Source organism: Paramormyrops kingsleyae, chromosome 18 (assembly GCF_048594095.1).
Source record: "Paramormyrops kingsleyae isolate MSU_618 chromosome 18, PKINGS_0.4, whole genome shotgun sequence".
NCBI classification, from domain to species: domain Eukaryota; kingdom Metazoa; phylum Chordata; class Actinopteri; order Osteoglossiformes; family Mormyridae; genus Paramormyrops; species Paramormyrops kingsleyae.
The window spans coordinates 1,318,902-1,333,048 of record NC_132814.1 but is presented as its reverse complement, the minus strand read 5'-3'; the positions used below and the strand labels follow the sequence as shown (position 1 = coordinate 1,333,048).

At 38.0% G+C, this 14,147-nt stretch overlaps 3 long non-coding RNA genes across 3 annotated transcripts; all 3 read left to right on the top strand.

Annotated features, from left to right (window-relative positions):
- The first annotated feature begins 3,917 nt into the window (after positions 1-3,917).
- On the top strand, positions 3,918-4,917 carry LOC140579553 (uncharacterized). Its single transcript, XR_011983527.1, has 3 exons — positions 3,918-4,033; positions 4,380-4,542; positions 4,761-4,917. It is a non-coding gene; the product is annotated as an uncharacterized lncRNA (long non-coding RNA).
- Positions 4,918-5,919: 1,002 nt separating this feature from the next.
- Positions 5,920-9,266, top strand: LOC140579474 (uncharacterized). The gene is made up of 5 exons (XR_011983480.1): positions 5,920-5,983; positions 6,232-6,346; positions 6,593-6,654; positions 7,705-7,807; positions 9,213-9,266. It is a non-coding gene; the product is annotated as an uncharacterized lncRNA (long non-coding RNA).
- Positions 9,267-10,547: 1,281 nt separating this feature from the next.
- LOC140579338 (uncharacterized) lies at positions 10,548-11,823 on the top strand. The gene is made up of 3 exons (XR_011983431.1): positions 10,548-11,400; positions 11,497-11,556; positions 11,758-11,823. It is a non-coding gene; the product is annotated as an uncharacterized lncRNA (long non-coding RNA).
- Positions 11,824-14,147: the final 2,324 nt, after the last annotated feature.

Here is a 14,147-nt window from a genome sequence, read left to right as displayed (position 1 = left end):
GTCATATTAAACGGAAAAGGCTACTTAGGTTTTGAATTAAACGTAAATTTTGTCTATGAAAGCCGTTAATACTATTATTTAGAAACAGATTTCAACAAGGTGCTGTATGCGACATGAGTAAACCGGCGCCAGAATCAAACGGACCGTTGGGGAGGGGGAGGGGGAGAGGCAGGGGGCAGCACTAAGTAGAGCTGGAGTATTTGTCCGGGGAAACGAGCTTTGTTGGCTTTTTTTTCCACAAAATCTTTCAGATAATAACTTGTTTTGACCAATGTTGTCCTTAATGAATAAAATAATTAGGCAGCTAAAAAACGGACAATTCTAAAACCCCGGCCAGACGCAATTTCCAGGTCTCAAAAAGAGGACATGTCTGGGGAAAACAGGACGACTGCTCACCTTATGCACCAATAAAGTAAGAGACAGGCTGGCAGCTGTTCAGCAAAATAAAAATACCTAAAATCTCAAAACCTGACACTTTGTGTGTAAAACACATAAATCTATACATATTGTGTTTAATGCTGTGAAGATTTTAAAGCTACACACGACATGTGTGAAAGATCTGACTTTTTCCAACACAATTTTCTTAAACATGAACACAAATTGTGTAAACTAAAGTGCTACACATGATTTGTGTCATTTTTCTACACATTCCTTCTAAGAGTGTAGGTAATCATTACAGGACAGTACAATGCTGGTTACCACTGGTTGCCCTCAGATGGGGTGAGGGGAGGTGGTGGTGGGCCCCCGCCAGTTAGATGGGCTTCAGCCTTTTTTCTATTAGCTACATGACAGAAAGAATATACTAAATCGTGTTTAATAAATAGTTCAGTGATCGTGTAATCAAATATGACCTTTTTGCGGAATGTTTTTGTGTTTCATTTTGACTTGGCTCAAAGTTCTTCTAGCTCCAGAAGGATTATGTAAGAAAACATATATTCCTAGTCGATACACATTGTTATTTTAACCTAAAGAAATGAATGGCAGGAAAAGTAAATGCTTTCATAGTGATTTAACAGTCAAAAGGATGCGGAGGGGTACGTGTTTAATTATTTTGCATTATACTAAAAGGGGAGGTGATGTCAAATTTGCAATTTAATACACACGCATTTACTCTGTCCGTTATTTTTTGCCAAGCCAACTCTCTTTCTTTAGCCGTTGCAGCCGTATTGCTTTTTTTCATTATTATTGGCTTGACTTCCTCATATGCGTGCATTAAAATGTCCAACTCCGCCTCTGTGAAGTATGCCGCTCTCTTTTTTTCACTTTGATTTTCCATTCTGACTCGTGAAATCGGCGATCAATTGAAAACATCTTTATGTATGCACGGTGCACGCGCATTAACTCTGGGTAACCAATAGGAGGTTGATTGAACTTACTCTTCTCAGGTGTTTTGGAACCGACATACTCATGGCATGCGGGTTTGGGGTATATCAACCCAGAGGTTAAGATTTACCAAATGGTAAGTTAACCAAGCTTTCTGGAATACCCCCCAGATGTCCACGCTGTTTTAAATTTTGGGAGCAGGATGGCAGCAGCAATAAACTCTGGTTCTGCCATCATGTCTTTAAAGCGCTTTTGTAGTCCCTCTAGGACTGCATCCACCAAAGGTTTGCAGTACCTGGAATTAGAGGTGGGGGAGAGAAACTGATACAGTACAATATCACAACATTTACAGCGTGCATTTATACTGAGACAATGACAATAACAACAAGCATCCCAATACTTAATTGTTAAATATGATTTGACGGTCTTACATCTATTGTGTTCTTGGTCAATGTGTTCATAAAGGCCTCTTTTTAGTCATTTTACTAATGGCACACATTAACTTCCTACACGTATGCTATATGAAGTTTTAAGGGGGTTGAATTGTGTATGATAAGGAATACACCTTAATAACAGGACCCATGGTTCTGGCAAATTCCTCCAGAAAGGAAATTTCAACTGAACTCAACCTAACAAACATAAAGAACACTTAAGTCTTGTGTGTGTGTGTTTGTTTTTCGGGATAGAAGGACAGATTTCAAGACATTTCAAAGAGCAATGAGGACCCTCTGGTATAGGAGGACAGTTGGCTATCCTCATAAAATAAACCTTATAAAACCTTTTCTCAGCATGTTTTAATACCCAAAAAGTGGTTTTCTAAAAAGTCTTTGTATACCAAAAACCTGACATATGTTGTATATTTGTGTGTCTGCCACTGCCCCCTATCTGTTGTCATGGTCCCTGCAAGCAGCGTCACACAGGCGCGGGAAATTATACACAAGCGCGGGACATTATACACAACGCGCTAATTTAACAATGCGCATGCTCACATTAGCATTAATCATTTTGATTGGCTGGATGGAAGAGAGCTTCGTCTGACAACGGATTCATTTTCCCGGGAGATCTGAAAGTGCACGCTGTGGAGAACAGGTAAGTAATCAATTACAAAACGTTTTAATAGGTTCGAAGTTATGGTATTTAGCAGATGCTTTTGTCCAAAGTGACATACAAATAACAACAATACAAAGTTGAACTTAGCAGTTAAACGGGTCATTCCACGATATCAGGGCCTTTTTAATTTTAGCAAATAAAAAAAAAATAAAATAAGTTTAATCGACTTGTTTTAAATATTGTAACGGGTTCGACCCTATGTGCACGGGCGGCACCATGAAGCACGGACACGAGGCGAGGTCTTACAGGAAAAAGGGTAATTTATTTAGAAAAAATGGGGAAGGAAAGGGTTAAAGGAGGGAGGACGGAAAGAAATGTCTTTCATAAAAAAAAAAAATCCACCCGTGTCGCAAAGTCCAGCTTCCCAACAGACAGACCCCGAGCTACACTCCCCACTATGTTTTATAGCTCAGTTAGAAGCCCGGGATCATTAGCGGCAATAGCTCACCAGCCGTGCCTGATTCCGCAGCCCTGCTCCTTCACATACCTAAAGGGGGGGAGGCCGCCTAACTAGTGAGCTTCGGAGTGAGCTAGGAGCGATAGTAAATTTGGGCACACGCCCCTCACAGGCGCACGCCGTGACAATATCAATGAAATGAAGACAGCTTAAAAGGACAATAAATTATATTGTGCCATCTCACGCTATGATTTTTTTTTTTATGAGTACTTTATCTACCTTGATATTTTTGTCATGCCTGTTACAGACACATGCGTCATTATACAATAGTTTCAATTAGAACTATGTTATAGTTTTCACACATATGAGCAGTATTTTAGTCCCTCTTTTCACTGGGATTGTTTCAAATTTTGGATTTTTTTTTTCTATCTTACATTTGTTATTCGAATGACCAAGAACTTACAAATTTTGGAGGGTGGTCACATATCAATTAGGCAAATATATATATTTTTTTACAAGAGAGATATTAAAAGAAGAGCTTTGTCAAAAATACAGTATAGATAGGGTTACAACGGGAAGAAAAAAAAAATATATATATACATACATATATATTTGCATTATATTGTTTTGCACTCTTATAGTTGTATTACATTTCTAAGAGATCTAAAGCCCGGTTTCACAGACATGGTTTAGACTATGTCAGGGTAGGCCTTAGTTCAATTAGGACATCTATAGCTTTTATAAATGTACCTTAGAAAAATACATTACTGGTGTGTATCTTGAGACAAAACAATGACACTGACATATTTTAAGATCTGTCAGTGCAAGTTGCTTTCAGTAAAAACAGCTCAGACATGCATTTTAGTCTGGGACTAGCTTAAGCCTTGTTTTTGAAACCGGGAGCTAATGTTTTAGGGTATTGAAATTAGACCCTTGCGTCCATCTGTTTGTCTGTGTATGTCCCCTCACAGAGCTTAAAATATACTGGTATACTGACAGCAGGGAAATGTTATGTTAATATCTATGCTATTATTGACATGAAAAGTAGTGAATATGTGTTGTTGTTTACATTTTTGTTAATTTTCTTAGCAAATTCTGTCATGCCACGAAGAACTACTCCCCTTCAGGATGCTATTAATCACATCCTCGCAGGAAGAGACAAGAATTCAATGTTAGAAATCAAATATATTAATCCAGTTAAAGGTGAGTGACTTTGACACACTGCAGGCTAGACTGAGGGCTCACACGTCACCGTTTCTTGAATGGATATTATGACCAGTGGATTTCAGTCCATGACTATTGATTGTACAAACATCAATATAAATGAAAGTTGTTAATAGTATTTTTATAATATTTTAGTTAATAGTGGGTCTCTCTGTTGTTGTTATTCTACACTTGGACATGTATTCATTATTCTACATGTAGAATTGAAAGGAGGAAAAAAAAAAGCACAAGGTTGCATAGCAGCGATTTATAGGAATAATTGATTATGATTATTTCCAGTGGATAGTCTGCTACCCCTGTGACTCTAATAAGGTTGTGTCTGCAGGTCGTGGTATCTTCACTTTAGCTCCTTTCAATCAAGGAGAGTTTGTGGTGGAGTATAGAGGAGAGCTCATTGATGCAGCTGAAGCTGAACACAGACGTAAACTGTACCATGATGCATGTTCGGTCTTCATGTTTGAGTTCATATGGAAGCGGAAAACATGGTGGTAGGTTTAGAATGACTACATGTTTAGATTTCTACAGTGATGACTTAGAATTTCTGAAGTAAAGATCTCATGTTGCTCTTTAACTTATTAACTATGCATCAAATAACTATACTTGTATTGGATGTTGGCATTAGTGTAGTTGCTTACAAATTAAAGTACAATTCAAAAGCGTGTCACTATAAATGTCTGTTTAGTGCATGATGTTTGTAAATTTGCAGTATTGATGGAGCACTTGAAGATGGGTCATTTGGGCGACTGGTAAACGATGACCATAAGGCACCAAGTTGCAGAATGAAGTTGATCGAAGCAGATGGGAAGCCACATCTCTGCCTTTTTGCACTGAAGGAAATTATGGCAGGAACTGAAATCACTTATGACTATGGTGGGAAAGAATGGCCCTGGCGTAAAGAGGTGGGTAATTTTGATTGTTTTTTTTTTTTTCTCTCTATGAATTGGTGACAAGGTTTAAAGCCTATACATCTAGACATCTTGATAACAATGAAATCATCTCTGTCTTAAAAGCTACTATGTGTTAAGATGTGCGAGTTTCATGATGCCTCAAAGATTAAACAATACCTATTGCTTGTTAGTGCCAACAATTATAACCAAAAAACAGAAGTCACTTCTTGGTGGTATTCAATCCGGTTTTCAGTGAATCTTGTCAGGTTAATCTTGAACTTGCATGACTCTCCCAGCTGATGCCAGCAGGCTTATCTGTATGTTTTGTAGATTCCCCCAATAGTTACAAGCACTGCTGCCCAAGAATCTGTTAAAGACCGTTTCCAAGACAAAACCATGTCATCCACAGTCTCTATTGAAGGTCAGTGACTGTTTGAATTAATGTTTTACATTAGTTATGGTGGGCATAAAAACACATTGTGTCTATAAAGTATGTGAACCAGTGATGGTGTGGCTGCTTCTAGAGTGATGCACAACACTACCCTCCCTGGCCTTTCTCATATTCTTTCCTATATTCTACAGAGACCAGAGAGAGACCAGAAGTCCAGTCCTGCAATATTACATCAGGCAGTTCTGCTTGTGAGGTAAGGTTGAATATGACTGTCTTTTAAAGCAGTAAGTTCCATTGTTTCATTGGGACTTTAGTCAGTTCAACTGTACAATAGCACAATTGTGTAGATGATGTCCAAGTTCACATGTGCATTTTTCTCTTTAACTTGTTTAGACACAGCTCAGTGGTACAAGCTTCCCTTCTGGCCAACACTCCATTGCAGAGCTTGGTGACCAAGCCAATGACTTGAAACCCAAAGTTATCTCTACGGACTTGTTCAGAGGTGAGCCCTGCATGAATTAGCAATGCCTGGTAAACCCTGGGGTCTTGCAAAGCACTGTGCCTTCATGTCCTGTGTTCTCTTCAACAGACACAGAATTGAGAGCAGAGTCTCAGTCATCCAGTCCCACACCAGACGGCCCTGAGCAAGAGGTCTGTTTAAATTCAGCTGTTTATTATGGGATGTGTGAATGTTTCGTTTCATAAGGGACATATTTATCAGTTAATTATAGTTATATTGCAGGTACAGTCTGAAAATCTTTGTCGGTACAAAAAGTCATCCTTTAACATTGTGTTCCCTTGTCTACATCAGGTTTGGGTGAGGGTGTCCCTCTTAGGTGAAACGGACACAGTACCAGTTGATGCCTGTTCATCTTTGCTTATTGCTGTTCTTTTTTTAGGTGCATTGTGTTGGAGGTCATTGTGGCACTTCTTCTGCGAAAGAGAGGTTCGGAGAAGTTAGTGTCCAGCACCAGGAGGTGTCACCTGCTGTGGTCTCAACAGACCTTACCAGTGGTCAGTTAAAGTTTTGGGTAAAAGTTTGGTGAATTCTGGCAATGCATGGCATGCCTAAAGGTTTGCAGCATGAAAAAAAACGTGTGTTAATATCAGGCCATTTTTAGATGATTATTTTGTGTCTTGATGGATATTTTGAGAAGATTTTTGTCTGTCAGGGATGTGAGTTGAGCATGTTATGGTTATATGTGGTTTTATGACTCGAGGAAAGCCAAGCACTAAATCTCTCTTTGTTCCCTTGTACAGAGACCGACTCGAGATCAGCGTGTCAATCATCCAGAGCCGCACCAAACGACTCTGCTTGTGAGGTGAGTTTGAATTGACCTTTTTTTTTAAATGGGCCAATGGTTAGAAGTTCTGTGATTTTCAGTGTTTTAGTAAACATCTTGCAGCTGTGGTGGAAATGTTCAGCATAGATGGTCTTTTCTAACCACGGTGTCCCCCTAACACGTGTGTTTTTCTGAGTGTGCCACACACTGGGACTCCAACAGTGGAAGACTCAGGGTTTGAGCATGGATGTCATTACATGTCCAGAGGATCGTGTCCTTGCATACCTTGAGTTTGTCTGTGTCACACACACATGGACAGATCTTTAACTTTTTTCACAAAATTACTTTAATTTCTTATTATTGTTTTTACTTTTGCTTTACTTAAATAGATTTAGGGTTAATCAACCTATTTCCTTGCAGTTATAGGTTATGTAGTGCTGTGGCTAGGAAGAAGAGAATGATCAGTTTCCTTCCCCTATCAGTTAGTTACTCGCTGTTTCGCTAGTGGTCTGTATTGCAGAAAATTGTCTCATTCTTCTTCCTACTTACAGCACTCGCTGTCTTCAAACAACAGGGATATAGGTTGATAGGTTGGTCTTGGAGTTTAACTTTTACTGTTAAGCAATGCCTTTGATTGGTAGAGAACCCTGTTGCCATTTTTTTTCTGCGTAATAGAAGTTAAGCAGGCTACATCTAAATTTGGCTTTGGACACAGGTTCAGAAACTAGATGTGTTGTGTTTTTTAAATGCCAGATGAAGGTTTACTTCATTATTTAGAGGAATTGTCTTCTTTGCCATCGTCACAAGAGTTCCAAGTAGAAATATTTCTTTCTCTTGTGCGTGTGTCATGAGTGATGCTCCAGCAGATAGCCAATCTTAAAATAAGTAACTGGACTTTAAACGATTCTGTATGCTTTGCTATTATATCTCAAAAGTAACTTCTTTCCCCCTTTTCATCTCTCATGAAGGATTTGTAGAAAAGGTGGTGTGAAACTAAATGAGTCAAAGGTTTTTTTTTAATTCATGATATAATTTGTGTGTGTAAAGGTGTTTTATTTCATGTTTTCTTTTTTTTTCCTTTTTTTTTAGTGTACAATTCATAAACTGGTTTTTGAATTGGTGAGAATTGACAAATGCAGGATATGCCATTCACCTTTGACATCTCTCAGATGGCACGGTGTAAGATGCAAACGTAAGTGTGTTATTCATAATCTTTTAATGCATTTCTCAGTATACCATAAGTTAAATTTCAAGCCATGGTTCAGTTCCAGACTTGCACCTATAAAGCATAAAAACATGTTGCTTGAATGTTTTATCAGTTCAAACCATTACGAAGAAAATCACTGTAGTGGCAGATACTATGACATACCACTCAAGTGAGTTTACAAGCTGAGGCATATGGTAGAGAACATAGTGCATACTGCAAACTAGTCACCTTTTGGCAAAGTTTACCATTTTGGAATCAAAATAGGCCATTGACGTGAAGCGAAGGAGTTTTTTTTTTAATTTTGGAGTGGGATGGAGGGGTCGGATATGCCGCATCACACATCTATCCAAAGGTTCTCTTATCCCTGGAGACATTCGCCTTTGGATGTTGAACAACTCCTTAATTCCTTTGCTATTATTGTTTATATTATTAGGCTATCTATATTGTCCTATTGCTCTTTGTTGATTAGACTTAGCCCTAAGTTAGGTTACAACCTTAAATCCTTGCAAATGTTTCGCTTTTTCATTCAGTTCGCTGCGGCTCGGCTAAATCCATCTTTCATTCACTTTATTCATTTGCGATGTTAACCCAATTGCACAATAAGCGAAACGCCACTGTTTGATTTGTATAGACAAATTTCAACAAAACTTATTTTTGATCTTACCAATGCAAAAACCACAGTTCTTGGTTTGAAATCCAGACCTAATTCAATAACAATTGCCAATCCAAATGCTTGAAGGCGTCTTAATGTAGGCTAAACATTTCAGCATTTCTGTTCCACATTAGACCATTCTGCCAGAAGTCTTTGGGCCAAGGATGCATTCTGAAACATAGCCTATATGGCCTCACACCTTGCATATTACACATTAAAAAAAGAATGTGTTACAATAACAATGTTTTATGATCAGAATATCAAATCTCTTGATTATGAAGAAAATGCCATATATCATATTTGTAAGTTTAAATCTGTTTGTAGCTGTCTGGAAATCCCATCAGAATGCACCATTTGAACAGTCTTTTTTTTTTTTTAAATCTGCTTTTCATTCTGAACTCACTTTGTTTAGTGGCGTTAGTGAATTTAATGTGTGATGTGTGGGATCATTACATATTTTTTTTTTAACTTTGACTTTGAATGGGTAATGTAAATGCTCTGCCACTCCAGTGAATTCTACCTTAATGGTCGAAACCTGTGTACATTTGTCTAAATGGAATGTGTAAGCCATCACTCAAATTGTGCATTTGTACTGAACCGTTGCATTTCTTGATTTTATTTGTTTCATAAGTGTGAAGCTCTTTGCATTTAATAAGAAAATGAGTATGTAATTGATCGGCATGGGAAACTGATCAATTGTTGTCTAACACTGTGGTTTGCTTAATTTTGTCTGTGAAGAATGCTGTGGTGTGTGGCATAAAATCTGCCTCCAGAAATCCTCAGAAGACTGGGATATATCAGATGTAAGTGTACATTGAACTATAATATGCTTAATATCAATATGATGGCTCTTAGCAGTTAGCAGTTTTTGACATCTTTCCCATGTGTATTTCTGTTATTTAAAGTATGCTGTATTTAATTAATTAAATTAATGTACTTTAAAGGATGATGTCTCATCTGGTGACGAGTTCATCCCAGAATCTGCATCGGATTCAGAAAGCTCAGGGACAGAGTTGATTGAGTTGCCTAAACCATCCAAAAAGTCCAATAGCACTAATATGCCTGATTTTTCTGAACAAGAACAGACCATAGATATACAGGACAACTGTAAGAATATCCTGATGGATCTAGAAACTACTGGTGATCTCCAAAGTGACCCCGAACCAGAAAGCTTAGAGTCATACCAGCAGAAAACAAAAGATGCGAGTAACGAAAAGGGTACTGTGGATACATTTCTTGACCAAAGTAAATCCCCAACCAAATCATCAAAAGTCCTTAAAAGCCAAGTCAATTATTGTTTTGTTTGTGGAAAACCTCAAACAAAATTTGCACGTCATCTCGAGAGGCATGTAAACGAAAATGCTGAAGTCGCACAGGCACTCCAGTTCCCAAAATCATCAAAGGACAGAAAGGTTCTTCTTGAGAAATTCCGAAACCTTGGCAACTTCAGGCACAATTCAGTTGTTAAAACCACAGGATCAGGCTGTCTTAAAGTGAAAAGGAGTTCCAAACAGAGCAGCAACTCTGAGACATACGATTACTGCTTGTACTGTAAGGGTATGTTATCCATAAAAGAACTTTCTCGACATATGAAAAGATGTGCTCTAAGACCAGAGAATAATGTTGAAGAGGGACCCGAGTTGAGAGACAGAGTCTTTGGTATCGCATCTGCTCAATCTACAATGTCCCAGCCAATTTCAAGTGAACTTTGGTCAGTGTTGGGCAAAATGCACAAGGATGATGTGTCCACTGCAATAAGGAACGATCATTATCTCATGCAGTTTGCACAGTCCCTCTTTAATAAGCATGGGAGTGAAAGATCGAAGCATGAGTATATAAGACAGAAAGTAAGGAAGGTTGGGAGATTACTTGTGACTCTGCGCCACACAACAAGAATCCATAACATGGAAGAGGCAATAAAACCAGGCAACTTCTTTATTCTTACCAGTGCTGTCAAAAGAGTTTCAGGTTTTGATCATGAAAACAGCACATTCAAAGCACCGAGTTTGGCCCTGAAAATTGGGCATTCTCTCAGAAAGATAAGTGACCTCATCATGTGTCGTGCTCTCATGGAAGAAGACCAAGAGGTGATCGATTCCATCAGGAGGTTTCATACACTTCATGAAACAAAATGGTCTGAATTAGTTTCCCATTCTGCCTTATCAAACCTGAGTGAGGCAAAATACAACAAGAGCACCAGGCTTCCACTGGCCAAAGACGTTCAGAAGCTACAGTTATATCTTGGTCAGCAAGTGGAATTGACTAAGGAGAAACTAGCCGATAACCCAACAGCAGGCACTTTTGCAGCACTAGCGAAGGTGACCCTCTGTCAAGTCATCTTGTTTAATAGGAGGAGGGAAGGTGAGGTGGCACGGATGACTGTAAAAAATTTTGAAGATCGTGACATGTCACAACTAAACGATGACATAAGCTCTGGGCTTACAGAAGTTGAGAAGAGACTCTGCAAACAATTCGTCAGAGTGGAACTGAAAGGGAAAAAAGGACGAAAGGTTGCTGTGATCCTGACTTCTGATATGACTGCTAACCTGTCACTCCTCATTAGTAAGAGGAAAGAGTGTGGAGTAACTGAAAACAACAATTACCTCTTTGCTGTTCCTTGCAGTGATGGTCACTACAGAGGGCAGTTTGGTCAATTTGCAGAAGCGTGTGGAGCTGAAGATCCTCAAAACCTCAGATCAACTAACCTTCGCAAACAGATCGCCACAATAAGCCAAGTCATGAACTTGAAAAGAAAATGAACTGGACCAGCTGCCCGATTTTCTCGGCCATGACATTAGGGTTCATAGGGAGTACTATCGACTGCCCCAATCAACAATTCAGCTGGCTAAGATCTCAAAGCTGCTTATAGCTATGGAGAAGGGAAGTGTGAAGAATATACAAGGAAAGTCTCTGGACGAAATTGGTGGTATGCATCATTTACATCTTGTTAAATCTACTTGGTGTATGTGTATATGGTTGGTGTAATAACATTTAATAACATTTTTACAATGTCATTTAATAGATGACATAGACGACATGGATACCGGATCACAGCAACTCCCTAATGTTTGCACATTGCAAGGTACTGTTAAAATTGGCTGCTGAAATTGTTGTATTCTATGTTGTGGATTTTGCAGTTATATTGGTGAAATATTTTAAACAGGCTTTTTTATACATTTAGATAACAGCCTACTGTTATTTCAAACATGTATGAACTTTTTATTGCCTACCCTCTTTGCTGTGTAGTTGATACCATTGGAGATTTTGTCTTGTTTGGTTTTAGACAATGAAGAAATGTTGCCTTCTGTGACTTTTGCATCGCCTCACCTCTCCGAGACTGCAGCTCAAGGTATAATCTCAATGATGGACCCAAAGTTTGCCCAACATATCTCATGTAATGAGCTGGGATCTGTGGGTTCATTACAGTATATTAAAACTGTTTTAGTCAGGAATTTTCCAGTAGTCGATGGTTAGAAACTTTGTTAGAAGCTTAACTTTTTGTCATCTCTATTCATTGTGACTAGGGATGGAACGGTATGAAAATTTCATATCACGATTATCAATATTATCACGGTTTTGTTCAAATGAGATGAAAGTGTTGAAAAAGAACAGATGCACACACTGGAAACAATCAATCACCTATATTTATATAGCGCTTTTAACAATACAAATTGTCAAATTACTGACAATTAATTCTAATAGTAGAATACAATGTCAGTAATGTATAATGATGAGATAAATGCTCAATTTTCAGCTTAAGGCATTTCATTACTGAATGCAGAAGTGTGGTTGTCTAGGTCAGCTCAGTTTAAATATGATTGGTGTAATCAAATCAACGATAATCGCTAGAAATTAAGTGTCCCCAACTAAGCAAGCCAAAGGCACATCTAGGTTGTTGATCAACAAACAACAAATAAATCAAGCAGCTCTATGCACTTTTTTTTTTAAGCAAGACTCTATTCTGTTCTATTTCCTTATTTTACATTTACATTTAGTCATTTGGCAGACGCTTTTATCCAAAGCGACTTACAGTTGGGGAATATAATTGTAAAAAGCGATTCATCTTAAAGAGGCAAACGGATAGAGGAAGTGTTCTAAGTACCAGCTTCAGGTACTGTTCAAATAGTACATGCTGGGTGGAAGGAAAAAGAGAAAAGGAAAAAAAAATAAAAAATTTAAATTGTGATAATCAAACACTGTTTTAATGATAATTAAACTTTAAACGATATTACTAACCTTCAGTACATTTTACAGTGGTTTATCATGAAACCAGTAATCGTTCCATCCCTAATTGTGACGCATATGCTTTGTGGATAGTATTTTGATGAGTTCATTAGTTTGCATGATTGTTTTAAAACAACAGGGAAGACTTGGCCTGTGTAAAATCTACATCATTTCCTAGTAAAATTATCACTCAAGGTATTGTTGCACATATTCACGCACTTCTGACTTCATCTGGTTCAACAACTTTGCCATGAGTATAGTTAGTATAGTTATAATAGAATTGGCTGTCTGCAGTTTTACATGAATCCCCTCCATGCCCATGGTGTTTGATTGGTAGGCATACAGGATCTTTAAGCCCATACATTTACACTGTGCAATATTTTTTTAGATGACCAGGGGAACGCTGACTGTGCAACTTCTGGTTCACCTCATCTCCCTGACTCGGTTACTCAAGGTATTATTAAAATGCGGTGCCATGTCCATCACTAGGCACACTTGCTAATGTGCAGTCAACACATTAATAATATAAAGCATATAAAGAAGCTGGATGAATTTTGTTTTTAACAAGCAGTGTAATAAAATGTCATGGTAATAAAAAAAAATCAAACTTGATTTTTAGATGATCCTAAAGTCAATTATCACACACTTTTTGTCTTTTTTTTAAATTTTTTTTAAATTGTTCAGGTTCCCGTGTTTCATCAAGGCGGTGTGTGAAGAGACCATGGTCTGAGGAGGAGATACAAGCTGTGATGAAACACATGAGGCCTTTTATTGAAAACGGTGTCACTGTCACCAATGAGCAGTGTCTGAAGTGCAAAGAAAAGGAACAACCTATCTTAGAGACAAGATCCATTCAAAACATTCGAGATTTTGTACGCAACAGAGGCTTGGCCTTTAAAAAGCATTTAAATGCTAAATACTAAATGCACTTTTGGACAGCCTGAGCCTTTACCTTTCTAGGCATGTTTTAAAGGTTGCTGTCATGTGTTCAGAAATATTATAGGTAACTTCATTTATTTTGCTCACAGGCAGTGTTTTGTTTTGTTTTTTTTTGTTTTGCTATGTGCTTAACCTGGGCCAGGATCCACTTTTATTTCCCTTTTATTAATTTTTACAATGCTGTCCTTTAAGGAATTGATTCTTGAGGTAAATCAAATATAGTTCAGTGATCCAACAAATGTTGTGTTGTGTGTTAATAATGACAAACCTAGATTATTTTCAACATTTTTAGCTTAAATGCAGATGAGTTAAGTGTAGTAGTCAAACATAATGAAATCAACTAATGAGCTAAATATACTAGATCCTATTCGCATCAATCAAGCGTATAGCATCAGTTCTGGCAGGTAATGTTACTCAAGCTTGCATCAGCTTGACTAACATTAGGCTGATCACGTCTACCTATAGGAATACGACATCTGTCACAGCATACTCATATTTAGCTCCTCAGTA